The sequence below is a fragment of the Sus scrofa genome, chromosome 6 (assembly GCF_000003025.6).
Source record: "Sus scrofa isolate TJ Tabasco breed Duroc chromosome 6, Sscrofa11.1, whole genome shotgun sequence".
Lineage (NCBI taxonomy): Eukaryota > Metazoa > Chordata > Mammalia > Artiodactyla > Suidae > Sus > Sus scrofa.
The window spans coordinates 119,285,998-119,308,652 of NC_010448.4; the positions used below are offsets into that span (position 1 = coordinate 119,285,998).

Below are 22,655 nucleotides of genomic sequence, written 5' to 3' on the forward strand. Positions count from 1 at the left end.
AAGTGTAAAGGTAAGATTCTGTGTGGAGTAGACCGACCATCACGCTGCTAGCTTTTCCCTTGGTCGTGGCCTTCTCGCCCAGAAGCCTGTGTTTCAATGGTGCCCAGATGGACTTGAAGGGTAGAGTGATTCTTAACTTTTTAGAGGCCACTGACCCCTTTGACTAGCTCAGCCCCCCCCCCCCACAATATACGGGCATAGACATAATCTTACATTACAGATTTCAGCAGGTCACAGATCTGCTAAAACCTATTTATGAACCTCAATGAAACACCCCTCTCCCTTGTTATTCTGCCACCCGAGGCACCTTCCTTTAATCTGCCCTCCTCTATGCCCACCTGTGCTTGCTTCTCTGAGGGCACCTTGCTGTGATCCCTCAGTAAATGTTTGTTGCGTTTACACACCAATCCCCTACTCGTAAGGGGTCAGTCAAGTGGGTGCACCACATCTGGTTTCCCATTGCTAAATTCAGTCCTGCTTTTGTCTGATCCCTTTCATTCTGAACCACCCTCCCACCTCCCATCCCCCGGATCTAGAACACCATCATTTTTTTTATTTTCCTCTTTCCTAACCACTGGTCCTCTCTTTGACAATTTTCTTCTACCAAATGGTTTCTAATCATACTATAATTTTTTGTTTGTTTGTTTTTTGGGTTTTTTTTTTTTTTTTTTCAAAATATGGGTCATGTAGACACACCCCCTCACAGCAGATAAACATTTTGTAAAGTTTCCCAGGTGATTCTAACGGTCAGCCAGGTTTGGAACCAGCTCTTCCTGCACAGTCCTTATATGGAGAGTTTCTTGTTGCTTCCTGCCCTCCTCAGTTTATACTCTCCCCAGACATTCAACCACCTCAAGGGGCCTCAGGTATCACCTAAATACAGTTCGCTTTCAGATTTCCATCTCTTATCTGGGTCTTTCTCCAGAGATGTATACTCAGATACAAAATTCCTTGCCTAGATATAAATTCAGATGCTTACAGGCATCCCACATCCAGCATGGCAAAAGCAGAATTCATCATCCTCTCTGCTTCTCTAAAACACACTCCTCCTTCAGTGCTTCCTAGCTCAGAAAATGCCAGCAGTATCCACCACTTGTTCAAACCAAGAACCTGGGAGCCATCCTTGATTCTTCCCCTTTGCCTATTGCACTGTAACCCCAGGCCAGCCACCATCATCTCTTCTTTTGGACCCCTTTGTTGCCTTTTTATCTCCCTGCTTCCACCATTGATCCCTCTAAACCAGTTATCACATGCAATTTCACGTGACCTCTTCCACGGTACAGTTGTGCATATTTAGATTATGCCGTTTACTTGAAACCCTTCAGTGGCTTCCCATGGTCCCTAGAATGAAGTTTAATGTCCATAATGTGGATTTAAAGGTCTTCAGAGAGCTCTCCACCTTTCCCACCTTGCTACTCATCCAGCTTAGTACTCCAGCTTTCATTTTGTCAGTACCACTAACCAGCCATGTTCCCACTGCCCTCAGAGCCTTAACCCATCCTGCTGCTGCTTCTGCCTGGAGGCTGCTTTTCCCCCCATACCACCCTCCTCTGGTCTCCTTTCTTTCCATCCACTCTTCCTGACCTGACCGACATGCTATTATTTTTAGCCTTCCCCATCCCTCTGGTCTGGTTAAAACCCCTGTTCCGTTTTCCCATCACTCGTAGTCATCCAGTATCTACTAGTGGTTGTACTATGCCCAGTCCTGAGGATAGAGACAAGGACAAACAAAACAGAATGGTCCGGAGTTCCTGCTGTGGCTCAGCAGTAACAAATCTGACTAGTGTCCATGAGGCCACAGTTTCATCCCTAGCCTCGCTTAGGGGGTTAAGGATCCGCATTGCCATGAGCTGTGGTGTGGGTTGAAGATGAGGTTTGAATCTGGCATTGCTGAGGCTGGGTGTAGGCTGGCAGCTGCGGCTCTGATTCAACCTCTAGCCTGGGAACTTCCTTATGCCTTGGGTGTGGCCCTAAAAAGAAAACAAAAACAAAAACAAAAAAAACCAAACAGAATAGTCCCTGCTCTCTGGAAGCCCCCAAGTCTAGCCAGGAAAGAGAGACATTAGATTTGTCTTCCCAGCTGGACAGAAACTCTCTGTGGGCAGTTACCAGGGTCAGCAAGGATTGGGTGGCAGAGCACCAACAGATGATTTAGCAACAAGGAGATCTAGGGATATGTGAAAGACATCCACCCAAGGGGGCCGAAGCTTTGGACTGGGAGAAACCTGTCCCACCTCCCCCTTGGCGTCACCGTCACTGCAGGGTGGGCCCACACAGGACTCCACGTGCTCTGCCACAGGCGTGACCCACGTGTTCCCCTATCTATTGACGATGGTAAATTAACTTTGATGGCCAGTATTGTGTAGCTTCTGTGTGGAGGCAGGGCTTAAGCCTTTCTTAGGTAACTTCCCTAGTTACTCCTGAGAACTGCAGGGCATGTCTGCTATAGTTCCAGGCCTCCCTATGACTTTCCCTCCAGCCTCCTTGCTGGCACCTGCTTTTTCTGTGTCCCTCACCAGTGCCACCCTTCCTTTGGTGAGACCAGCTGGTGCCCTCACTGGGACTGCCAGTTAAGCAGCTTTAGCCAGAGTCTTAATCCCAGTTAAGATGTAATGATTAAGAATAAATACAGTTGACCTTGAACAACATAGGGTTGAACTTCATGGGTCTACTTATTCAAGAATTTTTCTTCCTGAAAAATACGTATTACAGTACTGTACAAGTCTGGTTGAATCTCTGAATGTGGGGAACCTTATATCTGGAGGGTCGACTGTAAAGTTATATGTAGATTTTCTATTGCATGGGGTGAACCCCCCAACTCCCCGGTTGTTCAAGGGTCAGCTGTAATGTGTTTTTGAAGCAACCACATATCATCTGGGAAGTAAACTATCTGTTTTATTGTCTCAAGAATCTCAGGAAGCCTAGTGGACATTGGGATCATGCTATTGGGTGGAAGACAGACAGCCCCATTTCTCTTAATAACTTGTGTCAGGTCATTGCTCACTGTATAGACAGTGGCTGAAGTTAGTATGGGACTCCTTGACGATGAGGAGAAACTTTGAAGCTGCAGTCAAGACCCTTAAAATCCCTAGCTCACAGCCTCCACGAGAGGAGCAGAGCATGCAGTGCATGTTCTGAGCTACGAGGATGTGTAGGCCAAAATGGCCCCGCTGCTACCGGGAGCTGATGAAGCTCCTCAGAGATGTCACAGTCTTGTCTGGATTTATTCTTTGGACATCACCTCTCAGGAACATTCTCTGCTCTCCGTTCCCACTTTGGACAAGTGAGATGTTCTCAGGGATGCAGTGGCAGTGACCTGCTCCCTCTACCACTGAACATATTACATCTTGTGGGTTGTAGGCTCACTTGGGCAGAGACATTTCCTTCTAGTCAGTATTTTCAGAGCCTTGCAGGCCCTCAGTGATGATCCGCTAAGTGCCTTATTATCTAAGCAATTCATCATTGTCTAGAAGGAGAGAACTCAGGCCAGAGAGAGGTGGGAAGGGCCTTTGTTCACATAGTTGTTTGCTTATTTTTCACCTGACAGATGCATGGAAATATTTAAAGGTGGGAAAAAGAGACTGATTGAAAATAGGGAGTTTCCATTGTGGCTCAGTGGAAACGAACCTGGCTAGTATCCATGAGGACAGGGGTTGACCCCTCTCCTTGCTCAGTGGGTTAAGGATCCTTGAGCTGTGGTGTAGGTCACAATGTGGTTCAGATCCTGTGTTGCTGTGGCTGTGGTGTAGGCTGGCAGCCATAGCTCCGATTCTACCCCTAGCCTGGGGACTTTCATATGCTGTAGATGTGGCCCTAAAATGCAATAAACAAAACAAACAAACTACCGTCTTATTAAAAAAAAAGAAAGAAAGAAAGAAAGAAAATAGGCCTGACCCTCATATTTGCAGCGATCAGGGCAAGAATACAAATGGAGGCTTACTTACAATGTGTCTCCATATTTAGATGCACAAATCAAACTAATAAGCTGCAAAATAAAATACATCCTATTCCTCTACCTCAGCAAACATACCTTTATAACTCAGAAGGCCAGAGCTCGATTTAGAATTCTCAGATTCCATGGAACTCTGCTTCAGATGTGGTGGCACCTGGCCCCCTCTGTTTCACCCCTTGCTCCACTGGGCATTGTGGCATGACACATGTGCACACGTGTAGAAACTTGCTCATCTTCTCTCTCACCCCCAGAAGCCCTAGAAGCAGGCATGGGGCCATTTGGGCAGGAGAACATACCCAGAGCATGTTCAAGAAGGAGGAGGACAAAGACCTGGGTGACATGTGTCTTTGCCCCTAGACTCCTTGCTGGATGCAGAGGGCATGACCAGGAGAGGGCCCTCTTGTGCAGGCCAGGGTCTCGCCTGCTCCTGTGGTCTGAGTCCCAGAAGGAGCATGAGTGAGGGACAAGGTACTGCTTTCCCTGAAGCTGCGGGGGTGGAGTTGCCGGAAAGACAGGCAAAGGTGGGAACAGGTGGAGGTCCACATTCGGATGAGGTGGCAGGAAGTTAATGAGTTTTCCATCCTTATCCAGGGTTTGTTTTTGGGGTTTGTTTGTTAGTTTGTTTGGTTGTTTTTGTCTTTTTAGGGCCATACCTGTGGCATATGGAGGTTCCCAGGCTAGGGGTTAAATCTCAACTGTAGCCACCAGCCTACCCCACAGCCACAGCCATGCCAGATCCGAGCCGTGTCTGCAACCTACACCACAGTTCACAGCAATGCTGGATCCTTAACCCACTGAGTGAGGCCAGGGATTGAACCCGTGTCCTCATGGATGCTAGTCAGATTTGTTTCCCCTGAGCCACGACGGGAACTCCCTCATTCAGGGTTTTCACAGTGAAGGAAAGGCGGCATCACCTGCTGGGTGGAGGGTGGGGGCCAGAGGCTCGGAAAGGGTCATAGGAGAGCTCAGAAATGCCAGTATTCAATGGTATCATGAGAAAGGGCTGAGCAGGAACCTTTCATTAGAAACTGACCAGCCATGCCACAGGCCTGCTGTGGTTGCTCCATACACTTGGACAGGCGGGGCACAGCTCAACTCTGGCATGCACTCTTTTTTCTTTTTTTTAAGTTTATTGAAATATAGTTGATTTACAATGTTGTAATAATTTCTGCTGTACAACAATGTGATTCAGTTACGCATATGCACGCATCCATTCTTTTTCGGATTCTTTCCCCATATAGATTATCACAGAATATTGAGCGGAGTTCCCTGTGCTATACAGCAGGTCCCCATTGGCCAGTCATTCCATATACCTCAGTGTGCATATGCTGATCCCAAACCCCCAGTCCATCCCTCCCCACTCAGGATGCCCCTTTTACATCGACCACGATGTGATGGCGATCTGTCAAGTCAGGCACTGAGTCGGGCACTGCATCTCCTGCACGGTCACATCTCACAGCCCCAAGCTCGTGCCTTCTCCTCTCTGAATTTTGACCTTACCTGTTAATACGGTTTTGCAAAGTCTGAATGAGAGAAATAGTTTTAAGGGCCCCTATGCTTACTGGAATTACTCCTTAAACCCACACCTATTATACAAACACTAATTTAACGTTACCCATATGGCCCCAAAATGCTGACAAAGGTCTTTCCAAATAGTGGGGTATTCCCTTTAATTCTGAGAGCCAGGATCACACTCCCGGAATGGTGTTTTCTCATCCTTGTTACCCACCCTGTGAACCGCCTCTGAGAACTGGTCCCTCCCTCCTCTCTTACCAGAGACCCCCACCCATTACTTAAAATGAATTATTATTTTAACATTTACTGTTTGTGCATATTATAGAGAAAGGAAACAATGGTAATTACTATAATTCCATCATCTCTGAGATTCCCTCCCTATTTTGCTCTCTGCAAACCTCAAATTTGCTAATCCCCAGGCTGTGACAACACCTGCTTTCTTAAATTGTCAGCCTGCTTCATTTTTTTCCCCCTGTATCATGGTTCCTAATTCTGCCGCTACATTGTTCACTTTTGTTTGTGATTTACTCACTCATGGCTTTTTGTTTTGGTCAGCTATATTTGCATTTTGAGATTGTACTGGAGAAAGTCCAAAAGCTTTGGAGACAGTTGGTTATGGAATAAAACAATGATGATATGGAGGTTCAGAGATGTTCATTTTCTAAGCTGGCAAAAAAATCCTCAAAAGACTCTGAGGAGCTGAGGCCTCACCCATGGTGTCCTTCCTTCCATGTCCTCACAAGACATTGCTGCCTCCGCCCTAAGGCAGGTGAACCAACCAGTTGAGCTCCCAGAGTGTGCCCAACCCTGGGGATAGGGGCAGGGTCAGAAGAGCACATGGCCAGCCAGGGGAGAGAGACCCATTCTAAGCAAAGGGATGGTGTCAGCCACCTTCCTCCTTGTGGGGACACTGCAGAGTCCCAGAGGCCTGTGGGGTAGAGAAGCTCTCACCCCAACTTGTCCAAGAAAGCCTGGCTTGCTAATGAGGCTTTCACCTGCCCTTCATTTGGAAGAGCAAGAAATGGAATGTGTGATGGCGCTCATAATTTTGTAGAAAATTTTTCATTCTATAAAGTCTCAAACTACTTAAGATGCCCTATGAACGATCTCATTATCTTTTCTTTTTTTTTTTTTTTTTTTTTTTTTTTGTCTTTTTGCTATTTCTTGGGCCGCTCCCACGGCATATGGAGGTTCCTAGGCTAGGGGTCGAATCTGAGCTGTAGCCACCAGCCTACGCCAGAGCCACAGCAACGCTGGATCCAAGCCGTGTCTGCGACCTACACCACAGCTCACGGCAACGCCGGATCGTTAACCCACTGAGCAAGGGCAGGGACTGAACCCGCAACCTCATGGTTCCTAGTCGGATTCGTTAACCACTGCACCACGAAGGGAACTCCTCATTATCTTTTCTTTTTAACTCTTCCTGGGGCACGTGAACGTGGCCTGGGTTCTGACCAAGTCCAGCTGCTCGGGCCTCCACTTCACTTCTCTCAGGGCTCCTGGAGGGCCCCGCTCCACCCCAACTCCTGCCGTGGCTCCCAGAGCCCATCCCTGGACCTGTGTGGGGAATAACTTCTAGCCTTTTGTTTTGACCCATATTCACTTTTGCAACTCTCTGACCCTGCTGTGGAGTAATTTCTGAAATGATCTGTTTGGTTCCCCACCTACTTATCCTAAGGATCTGAATTCTTTGTAAGGATTGGGAATTGTCAGTGTGACATTGTATTCTTTTCTAAGATAAGGAACGTCTCATGAGTTGTAGCTGGAGTATGAGACATTTTCCCCTATATTACATGGCCCTGCACAATATTCACTTGGAGTTCAGATTTTCACTTTTGCCTTTAAAGAACTGGCTTTAGACATCTCTCCTAGCCCATCCACATACTTAGCAGATGTTCTGTTTTTAATATGCTTGGAGTAAGGCGACAGATCCCCAAAGGTGCTAGAAATATGTTTAAAATCACCGCAGATGCCCGTGAGTGAGTGAGGTTGTGGTGTGGACAGGGTGAGCATTCAGGGACCAGGAATATGTGCTTCAGTATGGGTAGGTTTCAGGAGATTTCGTTTGGTGGATCAAGGACTTTTTCTGGGATAAATCATAACTTTTTTTGGCTTCATTTCTAAAATAAATTAGCTAATCTTTTTACCTGAGTTTTCAGAGATTAAAAAAAAATTTATTAAAGCTCACATATGAAACTCACAAAAAGTACACAGATCATAAGTATATAGTCAGGAGTTTCCATCGTGGCACAGCAGAAATGAATCTGACTAGGAACCATGAGGTTCGGGTTGATCCCTGGCCTTGCTCAGTGGGTTAAGGATCTGGTGTTGCCATGAGCTGTGGTGTAGGTCACAGACGCAGCTCGGATCCTGTGCTGTTGTGGCCGTGAAGTAGGCTAGCAGCTGTAGCTTGGATTCGACCCCTAGCATGGGAACCTCCATATGCCACAGGAGAGGCCCTTAAAAAAAAAAAAGTGTACGGTCAGATGAATTTTTACAAAGTAAACACTTGGTAACCCAGGTCAAGAGCTAGAACATCATCAACACCTTAAAATCCCCCTGTTTTATGCCCATTGCCAATGCTCTCTACTCCCCAGTGATTACCGCTGTCCTCTGAAGGAAGTTTTTATACATTTCTTTTGTGTCTCTCTTCTTTGGTGAGACTCATCTTTGAGTCATGTAGAAGTGCTTCATTTTCACTGCTGTATAGTTTTTCCATTGTGAGAATACACTATAATGTATCTATTCTTCTGCTGGACGTTTAGGTGTTTTCCAGGGTTTCTGTTGAATTAAGCTGCTCTGAAATCACACATACCTTTTCTTTTCTTGCCACACTCGAGGCATATGGAAGTTCCTGGGACAGGAATTGAACCCAAGCCACAGGTGCAACCTACGCCACAGCTGATGCAACATTACTTTTTAACCCACTGTGCCAGGCCGGGGATTAAACCTGTACCTCAGCAGTGACCCGAGCCACCTCAGAGACAACTCAAGATCCTTAACAATGTTGCTTTGAACATTGGGGTGCAGTATCTTTTCCAATTAGTGTTTTGGGTTTTTTAAAATATATACCCAGGAGTGGAATTGCTAGGTCATACTGTAGTTCTGTTAGTTTTTTGAGAAACGTCCATACTGTTTTCTACTTATATTCTTACCAATAGTGTATGAGGAAACAGTGTATGTCTTTTGATGCACTCATGTACACATTTCTGTCCGAAATACCAAGAATGGAATTGCTTGATCGTAGGCTGTGGCTTAATAGGTCATGCCAACAGTGTTGGTAAGCGATTGTACCAATTTACCTTCCCACCAGTGGCACATAAAAGTTCAATTACTCCAAGTGATCAAGGGACTTTTCACTGAATTTTACAATGAATGACTGTGTTTACCAAATAAATGACCCTAGTAAGAGGAGAAGCAGTGGAGTGTGGCAGAAATCTCACTAAAGGGAAACTTTCAGTGAAGCATGAAAGCATTCTGGACCATGAGGTCCTCATTTCTGGAGCAGAACTTATCTCTAAGACCACAGTCACCCCGTAACACTCTTGGCTCATTTTGTGATTCTTCCTTCATTGCATACGTCCTGCCATCTCCCTGTGCTGGGCCGAGGACCAGCTCTGGGTGGACACTAAACAGCAGATATGTAGGAGTTCTCTTGTGCAGCTGGTTAGGAGTCTGGTGGTGTCCCTGTGGTGGCTTGGGTCACTGCTGTGGCTCGGGTTCACTCCCTGGCCCAGGAACTTCCACATGCTGCAGGCATGGTCAGAAAACAAAACAAACATAAAACAGCAGATGTATGTGTAGGCCATCAGTGCATGGCTTCAAGTGAAGAATTTGACCTGGAGCAAGGACACTGACCCCTGAAGGGCTTTGGAAGGGCAGGTGGCAAATAGGTGAGAGAAATTTGCAAGAAAGGTTCTTGGGCCCAGAGTGGCATTATTTTGTTCCAGGCAGCAAGACTGAGCTAGCACAGCAAATGGTCTGAGTCCAAAAGGAGCCGAGGACACGGTAATGCTTGGGCCACTGTGGGCAAGTTACCTCACAGTTTGGCAACACACACCAACCCCCTCAATGCCTGGGCAAGGAAGGTGGTTGCTGTCGCCTCTGCCACCCTCCTGCCTTCAACACTCCACTGCATCAAAGTCCATCTGGGTTTTTGGGTGTATGCCAACAGTTTTGGTAAGCAGTTGTACCCTGTGACTGCAAGAGAGATCTGAAGAATGAGGATCTGGAATTTTCAGCTTCTGAAGAGGGAAGGGGGCCCCGAGCCCAGGAAAGGGTTTGTGTATTAGACCACTCCGGCTATGGTTACTGGTGATAATAAGAGCTGAAGCAATTATCAGTTGTCATCCTTTCTGGATTTTTTTTTTTTTTAATCACAGCTAAAGAGGATCAAAATATTCTTATTCCTCATTGTCTTCTACAGTGAAATCTTCCTGGATCTACACCTTAGAGCCACCCCGCAGCTGCCCCATGTTCAGAAGTGACACAGCTTCTCGAAACCATGCAAGGTATGCAGGAGGACTGGCTGAGCCCAGTGATGGATGGATCAGGTCCTGTAGCTCCCCAACGTCAAAAGCAGCTATCTGAAAGGCCAAGTGTTCCCGACAGTAGTTCATCATTCCTCAATTCAAGGTTTGTCTCCTTTGTTCAAAGACCTGATTGGGTACTCGTTCCAAGAGTAATGGAAATCTGCTTCCCCCCTCCTGCCCAGGTGCACACTGACAAATGTACACATGCTATAAACACACCTGGTGTCACCCTCCTTAGCCCCAGCCCTCTGGCCACTCCCCTGGACTGGCCAGATCAGCTGGCTTTTGTATCACTGAGTCCTCCTCACTGGGCCAGTTATGGACTGTGGAGCAGCTATGGCTGCCCTTCCTCTCCCCATCCTCACCTCATTCTTCCCCCCTCCAGGTGCCTCATCCTCTCCTGATGTCTCTGCCTCGCCCGGCTTCAGGGCAAGCAGTCAGTCACCTCAGCCTGAGAGCAGGGGACTCGTTGCAGAAGAAAATGACCATAATTATCTCCTGGGCAGGAGCCCCAGCCCCAGCACCTCCCCACACTCCCAGTGAGTCAGTCACATTAGGCACTGCTTTCATCCTGGGGCTCTTGTGAAAAGCAGATACTCCCAGAAGAGGTCAGGTGTTGAGTCACCACCCCTGGTGGCCCACCATGCGTTTTCTTCCTAAGGTCACTTTCTTCCGAGTTAGGAGGAGTGGGGGTGGGGGGATCTTCTAAAGGTCAGCGAAGGGAGCCCAGTGGTAAGGAGAAGGCCAGCTAACAGGTCCGACCCAGGGCTCTGGAGTCCTCACGCCTTCTTCCCACTGGCCACTGTGCCCCACCATTGCCCCTCCACCTCCAGGAGACGAGGCTCAGCCCCCAAGCTAGTCCACACCTCTAGCCCTATCTCTAGCCCCTCCTACTCTACACCTTTCTCCTCAGATCTCAAACCTTCACTTTGACCTGCCTGCATTCTTAGCAAGTCACATCGCTCCCCTCGACACTCAGCATGAATGTAGCAAAACCGGATGTTGGAATGAGCCTTTGCCATTTACACATACTCTCATTCCATTTATTCTTCATGGCAAATCTGCAGTGGGTTGCTATTATGTGCATCCCATCACCTGGGAAACTGAAGTTTCAAGAATATTAAAAATGAAATAATGTCCAGAGGTGGGGGAGGGGAGGGTCTCAGCACTACATAGAGGCCGCACTGGTTTGAGTCAACATCTTATCAGCTATCTGGTCCTGTGCTGGGGGACATCAGAGGCATTCCTGGAAGACCCAGCTCCTCTTCCAGTGTCGTGCCTGAGCAAAGCTTTGATCCTTCTTTCTTGCTTATTGTACCAGCCAGAGTCTTCAGTTGAATAGAAGGGATGAGAGCAGATGTCCTTGTCTTATTCCCAGTCACAGGGGGAAAGCATTTATCTCTGAGCATTAAGTCTGATGTTAGCTGTGGGTTTTCTTGGATGCCATTTGTCAGTTGAGGAAGATCCCTTCTATCCCTAGTTCACTAAGAGATTTTTGTTGTTGTTTTGTTTTTTCTTTTTTTTGACAGCTGTACCCATAGCACATGGAAGTTACTAGGCTAGGGGTTGAATCAGAGCTGCAGCTGAGGCCTACGCCACAGCCACAATGACGCCAGATCTGAGCCTTGTCTGTGACCTACACTACAGCTTGTGGCAATGCTGGATCCTTAGCCCACTGAGCAAGGCCAGGGACTGAACCCTCATCCTCATAGAGACAACAACGGGTTCTTAATGCTGGGCCACAACAGGAACTCCAGCTAAGAGTTTTTAATCTGAAATGGAAAATAGGATTTTGTTAAATGCCTGTTCTGCATCTGTTAGGCTCATCATATAGTTTTTCTTTTTAGTCTGTTAATATGAGGAGTTAGATTGAGTCCTTTTTGAATGTTAAACCAATCTTGAATTTCTGGGTTAAATTCCACTTGGTTATGATGTATTATCCTTTTAGTATATTGTTGGATTTGATTTGCTAAAATTTTGTTAAGAATTTTTGCCTCTGTGTACATGATTAGTCTGTAGTTTTTTTTCTTGTTATGTCTTTGTCTGACTTAGGTATTAGGATTATACTGGCCTCTTAGATTGGGTTTAGAGGTATTCCCTCCTCTTCAGCTTTCTGGAAGGCTTTGTGTATTATTCATTCCACAATTTTTTTTTCCCAATTCACCAGTGAAGTTATCTGTGGCCCCTTTGAGGCTCTTTGGTTGTGATTTTAAAAAAATTAATAATAATCCAGGAAATGTCAACAACAGGCAATACCAGTTGACACTGTTGGCATCAGCATCCTCACCAGCAGCTGACAGTATCACCCTTGTTTATTGCCTCTGCCAACTCCCTAAAAGAGGAAGCTGGCATCCAAATGAGGCTCTAGTAGGATGTTGCAGGGCCAAATTCATCAAGAACTTCTTTCTAATTTGATCCCAACATTTCAGGAACCAATGGCTTCTGAGAACTAGTGCCAGCCTTTCCAGACTCAGACCCCGCAGCCCCTCACATGGGATCTCCAGCCAGGCCTGTGTGCTCAGTGCAGCTGCTCTGCGCTCCTTCCTCTGCACCCATGGCCTCACTGCTCCCACCCCTCAAGCAGTACATTCTCTTTCTTGCACCTTTCAGACTCTTTCCATCCTTCCAGACCCAGCTGGCGTCTGTCTTGACTTCTGTGAGAATCTGGCAACAGCACCTGGGGCCTGTCTCTGAATTCCTGTTACCCTGACAGCCAGAACTACACAATTAAGCCCTTTGTGAAATTCTGCCTTGTATTACTTTTGCATTGATTCTTCTATATGTTTCTCTTTAACTAGATTATAAATTACTTGTCTTATATTGCCCCAAACACCTGATGCAAGGTTGACTGATTTAAGGCTAGTCATCATAGCATATTGCATAAGAATTTCCAGCTTCACAATGTCTGCTCATTCACCAGTAGTTCCACTGGAAAACAATACAAAGGAGAACATCTTTTCATATATGACTTTCTCTCATAAACGACCGCATATGTTGTATGTCAGATCTGCATATTTCCTAAACATTACATGGTTTCCCTATTGGCAAAATAAGTGATTTTTTTTTTAATGAAAAAAAATTTTTTTTTTTTTTTGTCTTTTTAGAGCTGTACCCACAGCATGTGGAAGTTCCCAGGCGAGGGGTTGAATTGGAGCTGTAGCTGCCAGCTTATGTCCCAGCCATAGCAACCACACCACAGCCACAGCAATGCCAGATCTGAGCCTTGTCTGTGACCTATGCCACAGCTTGTGGCAACGCCAGATTCTTAACCAACTGAGGGAGGCCAGGGATCAAACCCACATCCTCATGAATACTAGCTAGGTTCATTACCACTGAGCCACAACAGGAACTCCTTTAATGAAAACTTAGAAGCATATGTGACAAAAGTTGGTATCTGCTAATATCGGAAGTATTTTTGCCTACATTTTATTATACCCTACCATGAGATTGAAAGAGCTGTTCTCATGTTCATATTTAACAAGGCCCCTCTTTCCAGCCCTGACCCTGTTCTGCTTCCTCTGTGCTTAGCCTCACCACTCACTCTCTGGGCCCCATGACCACATGCTGTTCCATGCTCTAAGCCTCATGCTGTGCCCTTGGCCTGGAAATCCACAAGGGTCTATTCAGATATATTTCCATGTGAATGCTGTCCACTCCCACCCTCAAGCAGAATTAAATCCACAAGGGTCTATTCAGATATATTTCCGTGTGAATGCTATCCACTCCCACCCTCAAGCTCAAAGGTAAATTTCTAAAACTACTTTTTTACTTGATTCATCACATAGTATTTTTAAAAATCTTTAGAGCTCATTAATAAAACTCATTAATAAAATATGCCTTCATTTCCAAAATAAACGATGAGGTTGGTAGTCATTTCCATCATTGGAGAGTTTGTCAGTATTTCCAAGGGCAATGAGCATTGATTCTGATGGCCCAAACCCAAGCTATTAGCAATTGTTAAAATAAACACATTTACCACCAAAATCCAGGAAGTCTCTAAATATCGTCCTGTCTTGCTGTTTTCCAGTTCCCCATTCTTCTGGTCCTTTTTTCTCCACTTATGTAATCTCAAGTGTCTCTTTGTATTTGCTCATGGCTCTGCCTTGGCCCAGGGCCTCCTGACTATTTGTTTTCTCTTCCCTTTTCCTGCCTTTCTTTGTTGCCTTCCTAATTCTTTTATTGTTGTTGTAACTTGGGCTAGCTCAACATTAGGTCATAGCAGGTCTTGGCAATTAGGAGTCAAAAAGGACAGTGACTCTCAGAAGCTTTCTTAGCCACAGAGCCCAGCCCTAGTGAGGGTGTTGGGGTAGACACCCTATTTTCATTTCTTGCCCCAGAAAAATTCAACACAATCACATGCCTATGTAGTTAACTCCCCCAGGAATCCCTGGAGACCAGCTGTTAGCCTAGGGCTGCATACCAAACAGCAGAAGCTTTGAACCCTGCTTGAGTATCAGAGCCACTGAGCTCACACACACCCCAGCTCCAGCGGATACCAGATCACGCTGCTGGTTAACTGAACTTATATTCATGTGAATTTTATGTGATTATATTTTTATTCCTAATAGATTGAGATTTAGCTTGAGATAACACTTTAGCCTTAGAAGTCCAGTGTTGCGTTTTTGCAATTCTTCAGCTTACCATCCGCTCTGTTGATTTTTTAGTTTTTCTTTAGGTTTCAGCCCTTTTTTATTTTATATAGCTATGTGTAGCTAAAATATACACAGCTAAAATAGGAAAATAGGAGTTCCCTGGTGACCTGGTCATTAAGGATCTGGCATTGTCACTGCTGTGACTCAGGTCATTGCTGTGGAGCTGGTTTGATCCCTGGCCCAGGGACTTCTGCATGCTGTGGACACGACTTCCTCTGACAAATGATTTTCCAGATCTGTCTTCTGCTCTTCCTTCTCCTGCTTTCTGTCAGGGGGCTGACTCAGATCAAGGGCTCTCTAGCCCTCCAATGCCCAGGTGGGTTTAGCCAACAGGAAGCCTGAACAGGAGGTAGGGGATGGGGAGGGGAGAGTGACATCAGGGTATTTATTCCCTCAGTTCCCTTGGTTGTGGTCACAGCTCTCAACCAGAGGACCCAGGTCCTCTCAAGGAAGCCTCCTCCATGAGGCCTTCTCCTTCCATTACAGCCCTGGAGCTGCACTCTCTTTCTAGTTTCCTGACACCTCTAAAGTCTTCCTTTATCAAAACCTTCCTGAATATTGATTTCCTGCTGATAGACTTTGAAAGTGAAATTCTCATTCAGATGTAATGCAGCTTGATAATGTCACATCACATGTGGTGTAGACACTTGGACATAATCTCATAATGAAGAGAGTAACTAACTCACATGGGAGCCAAGGTGAGAGACCCTTTGATTTTATTGAAGGCAGTTGCATTTCAAATATAGCATTTGTTTATTTTTATATATTTATTTATTTATTGTCTTTTTAGGGCTGTACCTGCGGCTTATGGAGGTTCCCAGGCTAGGGGTCTAATTGGAGCTGTTGCTGCCAGCCTATGCCAGAGCCACAGCAATGCCAGATCCGAGCCGCATCAGTGACCCACGGCAACGCCGGGTCCTTAACCCACTGAGAGAGGCCAGGGATCGAACCCATAACCTCATGGTTCTTGGATTCATTTCCACTGAGCCACGACAGGAGCTCCCTCAAATATGGCATTTCTTTAATGCAACCATCCTGCAACGTCTATAGTTCACTTTTCTCTTATTGCAGATCCTGTGTTGGGATTGATTAATGTCTTAGGTGGCAAAATTACCAGGAAAGGAGTAAATACCTCAAAAGTTATTTTGAAATGTGTTCTAAATCACAGCTGAAATTTGGAATCATGGCCATATTAAACTCTGTCCCTGCTTCTCCTTGTAGGGGGAAGTCACATTGTGATTTTATGCCGCCCATATAAATAACTCCATTCCACTCTGTTCAAAAGGTTGGTGAAGTTTCAGGGAGGCCAAGGTTCAGCTTAAGAAATGAGCCTGCCAGGTCCCCAGGCATTCTATGTCCTCAGGACATACCCCAGGCTGGGCCCTGTGCCCAGCATGTCATGTGCAGCGTGCCATCCATCCTCAGCTCAGTCTTTGATGGGGCCGCTAGGTCTCTCTCACTCACCTGCCCCCAGATCTGTGTGCTTTGGGCTCCCCAGTTCCATGATGTCCCTGCAGCCCACTGAGACAAGCAGACCGTCCTTCACTTGGAAGGAGACACGGACCTTCCCGCAGGTTACCTTCCCCACAAGGTGACTGCGGTATGAACCTAGGACTGACCCATGACATCTGGGTGACTGGCTTCCTGCCCCTGTCATGATGCACCTCTCAGAGACCGGCGGCCCCTCTGTTGGGTCTCATGGAGGGAAAAGTGTCTCTGGAAAGATGAGTACTCCTCTTTCTCACCTTACACAGGGTGACTCGATAGTTCAAGGAGCAAACAGGAAGTGGAATCTTGTCTCTCCTACACAGAGGTGTTGAGGTGGCTCCCACTGTCACAGACCATCATGGTGATGCCACAGAATCCCCTGTGCGGAGCTGAGCCCTCTGCTGCTGCCAGGCCCCTCCCTGACCCAGGACTGCACTTGCGGAGACTTGAGGCAGAGTCAACAGTTGTCAACTGGCTTCACAGGCCACCCCAACTCCCTGGTAATTTCCTCATAACCTGGCCCTGTATCCCACACCCTGAATTTTGGAGTGCTTCCTCCCCCTCGTTGCATTACAGCAGGTGTTACTGTGTGAAGGTTATTCACTACATCAGGCAGCCCAGACAGTCTCCCAGTGAAGTAGGAGCGAAGCTGGAGGCTGCAGAACCCCATAGAGGGGCAGCCTTTACAGGCCTCCCCTGCCCTCTGACCCCCTCTTCCTGTCCTGGGCTCATGGCCCCACCCAGAGGAGCACCTCCGTCAGGCCTCTGGAAGCAGGATTCCTCCAGGTTCCCAGCAGTGTTTATGGAATGGCGAGCACTCAGGCTCAGGCCTCCAGGAGAGCTGTGAGCTGTGAGCCTGGGCCCATCAGGGACATGCAGCATGCAGAGAGGAGTCATGTTTTCAGAGGCCAGTGGGGCCAACCCCACAGGGTTGAGAGAGAGAAGAAGTTGCTCCTGTTGGTGGCTCCAGTCTTCCCCACTGGCCACGATGCCCCCACAAGCACCCCCAGGCTGCATAATTTTGCTGTGAAACTGAGAAGCATTTAGCTCTCTACTACCCACCTCATCCCAAGGCTTGGCTTCGTAGCTACACATACAGCTAATACTCACACGTACACGTACATGCACAAAACACGTACACGCCTCTATACACATAACACACGTTCATACATACTTATGCACACATGTACACAATTATACATAATATGCACATACTTTACACACCTACACACATGTAACACACACAGGCAATTAGCCATGGACAGGGGCTCTCTCTGTTTTCCAGGCAGAGTGGCACAAGTTCTGATTCAATCCTTTCCACCCCCACCTCCCTTTGATGGGAAGTTGGGGGTAGGGAATAGTGGCCATTGGACCAGTTCATCCCCATCATAATACGTTACTATTTAGAAGTAGAATGGGAGTTCCCTGATGGCTTAGTGGGTTTTGATCCAGTGTTTCCACTGCTGCTTACTGGGTCACTGCTGTGGCATGGGTTCGATCCCTGGCCCAGAAATTTCTGCATACTATGGGCATGGACAAAAAAAAGAGAAAAAAGCATAGTGGCTGTGATTTAGAATGTGTCTACTTGTGACCAAGGCGGGTGAGTTTCTGAGGATCGTACCTTTTCCTCCCAGCAGCTGTGGACTCATCCGGGGCAAGAAGGCTTTCGATTTTTTTTCATTTTTTATTTTTGGGTTGTTTGCTTGTTTTTGTCCTAAGTCCTGATCATAGGCAGGTGATGGGTGCCTGGTTTTGATGAACGAATGGAAGAATGAATGAATCAACAAATCCATTCATTAAAAGCAATGACTATGAATAATGGTGAAGGCGACCACAAAAATAGAAGTTTGAAAGGATAGGTGAGGGAATGACATGAAGAAGAACTAGATGAATTATTAATTGTACCTTCTCATTTTTTTCTATCACCAACTCAAATGTCCCCACAACTGTCACTTGATTATTTTTTGAAGTGATAAATTTGTTGCTGGCTCCCAGCCCCAGATCTTCCTGGCTGCTGAAGAATATGAGCTGGCCTTGCCGAATGTCCTCATCTTGAGTTCCATAGTGTGATGGGGGAGAACCAGTTCTTGCCCTCTGTCCCCAGATGACCTCTTCAGGGCCCGAGTTTCTTTACAGCATCTGTTCCCAGGGTGCCTTGGGGAGTGGGCATCTGGGCAGAGGCAGCCTGTGGTTCAGGTTCTCAAGCAGGGTCACAGGCTCTAGGCCTCCCGGATCCATGTGAGTGGGCATGAGTGGGGCCCACTGGGGCAGGCTCTAAAGAGCATAAGATTGATGACAGAGTGGGGTGACATTCAAGTTGCTCACAGCACCGTGCTAAACAAAACATCTGTCTCTATAACCAAGTCTGGCTTGTGGCCTCTGGTTGTCAGCCTTTTCTCTCGAGGAAAGTTTCAAGCCCTAAACAGACTGGTTGCCTCTGTAATTCTCCTGAGGATGTATTCAGGGCTCAGCCTTCTCTCTCGAGGATGCCACGCATCTTGGCGCAGCTCTCTCTGGTTTCAGGACCCCGCAGGGTGCAGTGTGCACATCTCTCCTGCCTTTGCTTCCACACACTCACATCCACAAGGGCATCCCCACAGAACCAACTAGAGAGATAAACTGGCCCTACACCTTCTGCCCCAGGTCCAGATGAAAGAGAAGGACAGACATTGAAATGAGAGAGTCTATTGAAAGAGATGAATCATCAGTGGCTGGAGAGGGAGGTGGCCTTGGCTTGTGCTGGACTAGACTCCACCAGATGGAGGAGGGAGAAGGCAGAGACTGCCCCTCAGTTTTCTCCCTGTGGTGCTGTGATGTCAGCCTGAGCCTCGGCGGGTGGGGGAAAGGGGAGAAGATTTAAGATTAGGTGAAGGAGGAAGGTGTTGACATTTCATATTAAGTGACACTAGATGTTTACCGCCCTCTAAGTAAAAGTCAGCCTGAGATGTCAGGCAGTCAGCAATGGAAATTCAACTGAATAGCTTTAAAACAGAGAAAGAAGATAAAGTAAAGCCATTTCCTGTTTGTGTCCTATAGCAGGTTCAGCTACTAAATAGATCAGGTTCCTCCAGCCTCAGGAGACTCTGTCTACCCTGGGGAAAAATCCTTCTCACTTTGCATTTATTCTAAATCTGGCTCTGACCTGGGAGGACAGACTTGCCTATCTGCTACACCCTTCCCAAGGGGCATGGGGACAGGGCCAACCCAGCTCAGGTGAGAAGAAGGAAAATAGAGGAAGAAAAAAATATGTAGAGATCACTCTCAAAAAACCCTCAGCCCAGACACACCAGTCAAAAACAGAAAACTCGGATATCAGAGTGGGAAAAAGGGTCACTAGAACAAGGGGGCACTCCAGGCTTCCTGAAATCCTTCAGGGACAGGGATCCGACGGCTTGGCAGCTCATGCACACCCTCGGCCTCTGGACCAGCCAGGGAATCTTGATCTGGGGCCTCAGGTTTCTTGACTGTCAAAATAGACACCAAAAGCTTGTTCCAGCGACCTCACCAAGTGGCCTGGAGTCAAATAAGATATCATGGCCTTAGATGAAAAAGAAACTCTGAAAACTGCACAAAGCTACCCTGTAACCAAAATTTCCCCCATTGTCATCACTGCCAAGTGACCGAGGTCTTTGTGGAGACCGGTTACCTCTGTAATTCTCTGCAAGATATATTTAGAGCATTCTTGCTTTGTGACTCTTTGGGATTTTGCAATACAGTATTCTACTAATTTTAAACATGCACAGTCCCAAGCTTACAAACAAGTTGTGTTCCAAAAGTAGATTTGCAGGTTGGTAGTTGGCTCTCAGAATTGAGTTTCACAAGAAAACTGTGCTAAAACAAATCCATGATTCATGTGCAGGCAAACTGGTAGAAAACAATACTGTTACAATGTGGTAATGAAGCCAAATGAAAAAAAAAAAAAAAAAAAAAAAACACAAACAAAAAAACCAAAAAAACCCCAAAAAACCTCACTAAAATTGACCAAGGAAACGGTACCTTAAATCCGGGTACTTTAAAATTCTCCACTAAAAATGCATGAATGCTGCTGTCGTCTGCCTCTTGAAGCCTTGTGCTGGGCATAAAACAGGTATAACAGGGGAGGGGGGTGTCTGGAAAATTGTGATGGAATTCCTGGCAAGTCAGAGCAACCCACACATTTCTCCTCTAGAGCTTCCCACAGCCAAGCCTCCTCCACCGTCTGTGTCCACCGACCACTTCCTGGCTCCACCCGCCCCTAACACATCGCCCCATCTTCCTCCCCCACTTTTAACAAGGACAAGAGCCATACACAGAGTGCTAGGGTTTGGAGGGAGGCGGGGTTGACATTTCTACTTTTAAATCTACTAAGATAATTTAACTGCAAAAAAAGAAAGTACCGGGTCCTCAACTGCCAGGTTCTAACCCAGAGGAGCAGAGCATTAAATCTAGTACAAGGGTGCCTCTACTGTGTGACTGCCTCTACTGGGTGACTGTACAGTCTGCGTAGTCGTGAGGCTGGCCCTGAATGTGGCACCCATCTGTGAGACAACCTTGACTCTCCCGGGTCATGTCCCATTTCCTGTCCAGATTTCCCAGGTGCCTTTCTTTAGCCTCCTTCCGTTGTGGGGACTGTGCAAAGTGCCCCTAAGAAAGGCTGCTCTGGTTCTTAGCCTTTGAGATACCACCTGCCTCCAGGGCCCCACAGCTGTCTGGCTAAGCAGAGAGCATGTACCGCCCACCTCCCACTGGGCCCTGAACAAACTTCCTCTATTACAGACTTTCAAAAATAGGAACACAGTGCCCCAGGGCAAAGGCAATAGACGTACCATACCGAGTTCTTCCTGTTTCGGCATCTGCTGCTTCCCTGGTACACTGGCTACATCCAGGCCTTTCTTGAGGCCGTTAGCCAATATTAAACCCCAATGTGATGTTTAATTTTATGTGTCAACCTGACTGGATCACAGGAGGCCCACATATTTGGTCAAATATATTCCAAGTGTTCTGTAGACATGTCTTTGGATGAGATTCACCTTTGAATCAGCAGGCTGAGTAAAGCAGAAGATTTTCCCCAGTGCAGGTGGGCATCATCCAACCTGTTGAAGGCCTGAATAGAACAAAAAGGCCGACCCTCCCTCCTGATTGCCTCCATCTGGGACAGCCCTCTCCTGCCTTTGGACTCAAACCGAAACTTTGGTTTTTTTTGGATATCGAGCCTGCTGGTTTTCAGACTGAAGCTTACATCATCAGCTGACTGCAGACACTGGGACTTGTCAGTCTTCATGATCTCATGAGCTAATTCCTTATAATAAATTCCTATATGTCTGTCTATCTATCTGAAATAAATGTTTTTGTTTTATCTATCATCTATCTGTCTGTCTATCTATCTATCTATCTATCTATCTATCTATCTATCTATCTATCTATCTAATCTATCTCCTACGAGTTCTCTTTCTCTGGAGAACCATAACTAACACACCCAGTTTATCCAAAAAAAGTGCCGTTAGGATTGAAAGTGCTTACAATGATGAACAGGATGTCAATGACCTTTAGCCAAAGGTCCCCAGGAACACACCTGTAGTTGGTCTGGTGGGTTTATTACTCATAACATTGAAGGAGAACATACACCATGGGGAACAATGGAGCAGCTCTGTAAGAGGGTGTTAGAGAGAAACTATCATTGATTGTTTATATTTTATATTTATGGGCTTTGGGGGTAACTGGGGAGGATCCAAGAGAGCAATGGATGGCACAAAAAAGTGAGGACAGACACGAGACAATTCTGTGATTTTCTCAACAAATACTTTATCTCTGGAAACAGGTGACTAGAGCAGGGGTAAAACTGTACTTGGTAAAGATGCAGCAGACACTCGAGTCAGCCAAGAGAGGGGGGTGTTTGGAATTTTGTGGGTGGAACAGTGACTTGGGTTTGTCTGTGCTTGGCGAAAGTTCTGTCTCACTTTGTCACGATCTCAGAGTGGACTTCTTTGATGCTGGTTCTGTGAAATTATGTTCTGAGTCATTTATGCTCCCCGAGTTCCCCACCTCCACCCCCATCCCCTGACCTGTCCCTCCACCCAGAAGAGAGCTGAAAGCTTCTCCAGGGAGGCAGTTGGGCTGGGTCTCCCCCTGTGTGCATGGAAGGTCTCTGGGACCTTCTGAGGAGAGTAGTCCCAACACACACAAGCTTTTCTCCTGCTTATTGGGACTGCCTTTCTAAAATCTTTCTACTCTGTGTTACCAAAAGCCAAGTGCTGTGCTGAGCATTTTGCATACATTCATGAATTCAATCCTTGAAACAACTCTAGAAAGTAAGTATAGTATTATTTTCATTTTGATGATGGGGTAACCAAGATACACATAGAGTGAAAAACAATAACAGCAACAAAGAAAACCCAACAATAAACCCACCCACCTTCCACTCACCACTAAAAAGTCCCTTGTGTGCTTGATTGTGTGGCATGATGTGCATCTGTGCATGATGGCACACTATTTCCAGAGCAAAGTATCATTTGGCCCTGGGTCAAAACCCTGCACTGT

At 46.6% G+C, this 22,655-nt stretch overlaps 1 protein-coding gene across 1 annotated transcript in view; it reads left to right on the top strand.

Annotated features, from left to right (window-relative positions):
- The window catches only part of GALNT1 (polypeptide N-acetylgalactosaminyltransferase 1), a 198,006-nt gene continuing 185,249 nt past the window's right edge, over positions 9,899-22,655 (top strand). Inside the window, exon 1 of the mRNA XM_021096269.1 lies at positions 9,899-10,102. The gene's annotated coding sequence lies outside the window, so the exon portion shown is untranslated. The remainder of the gene's footprint in view (positions 10,103-22,655) is intronic.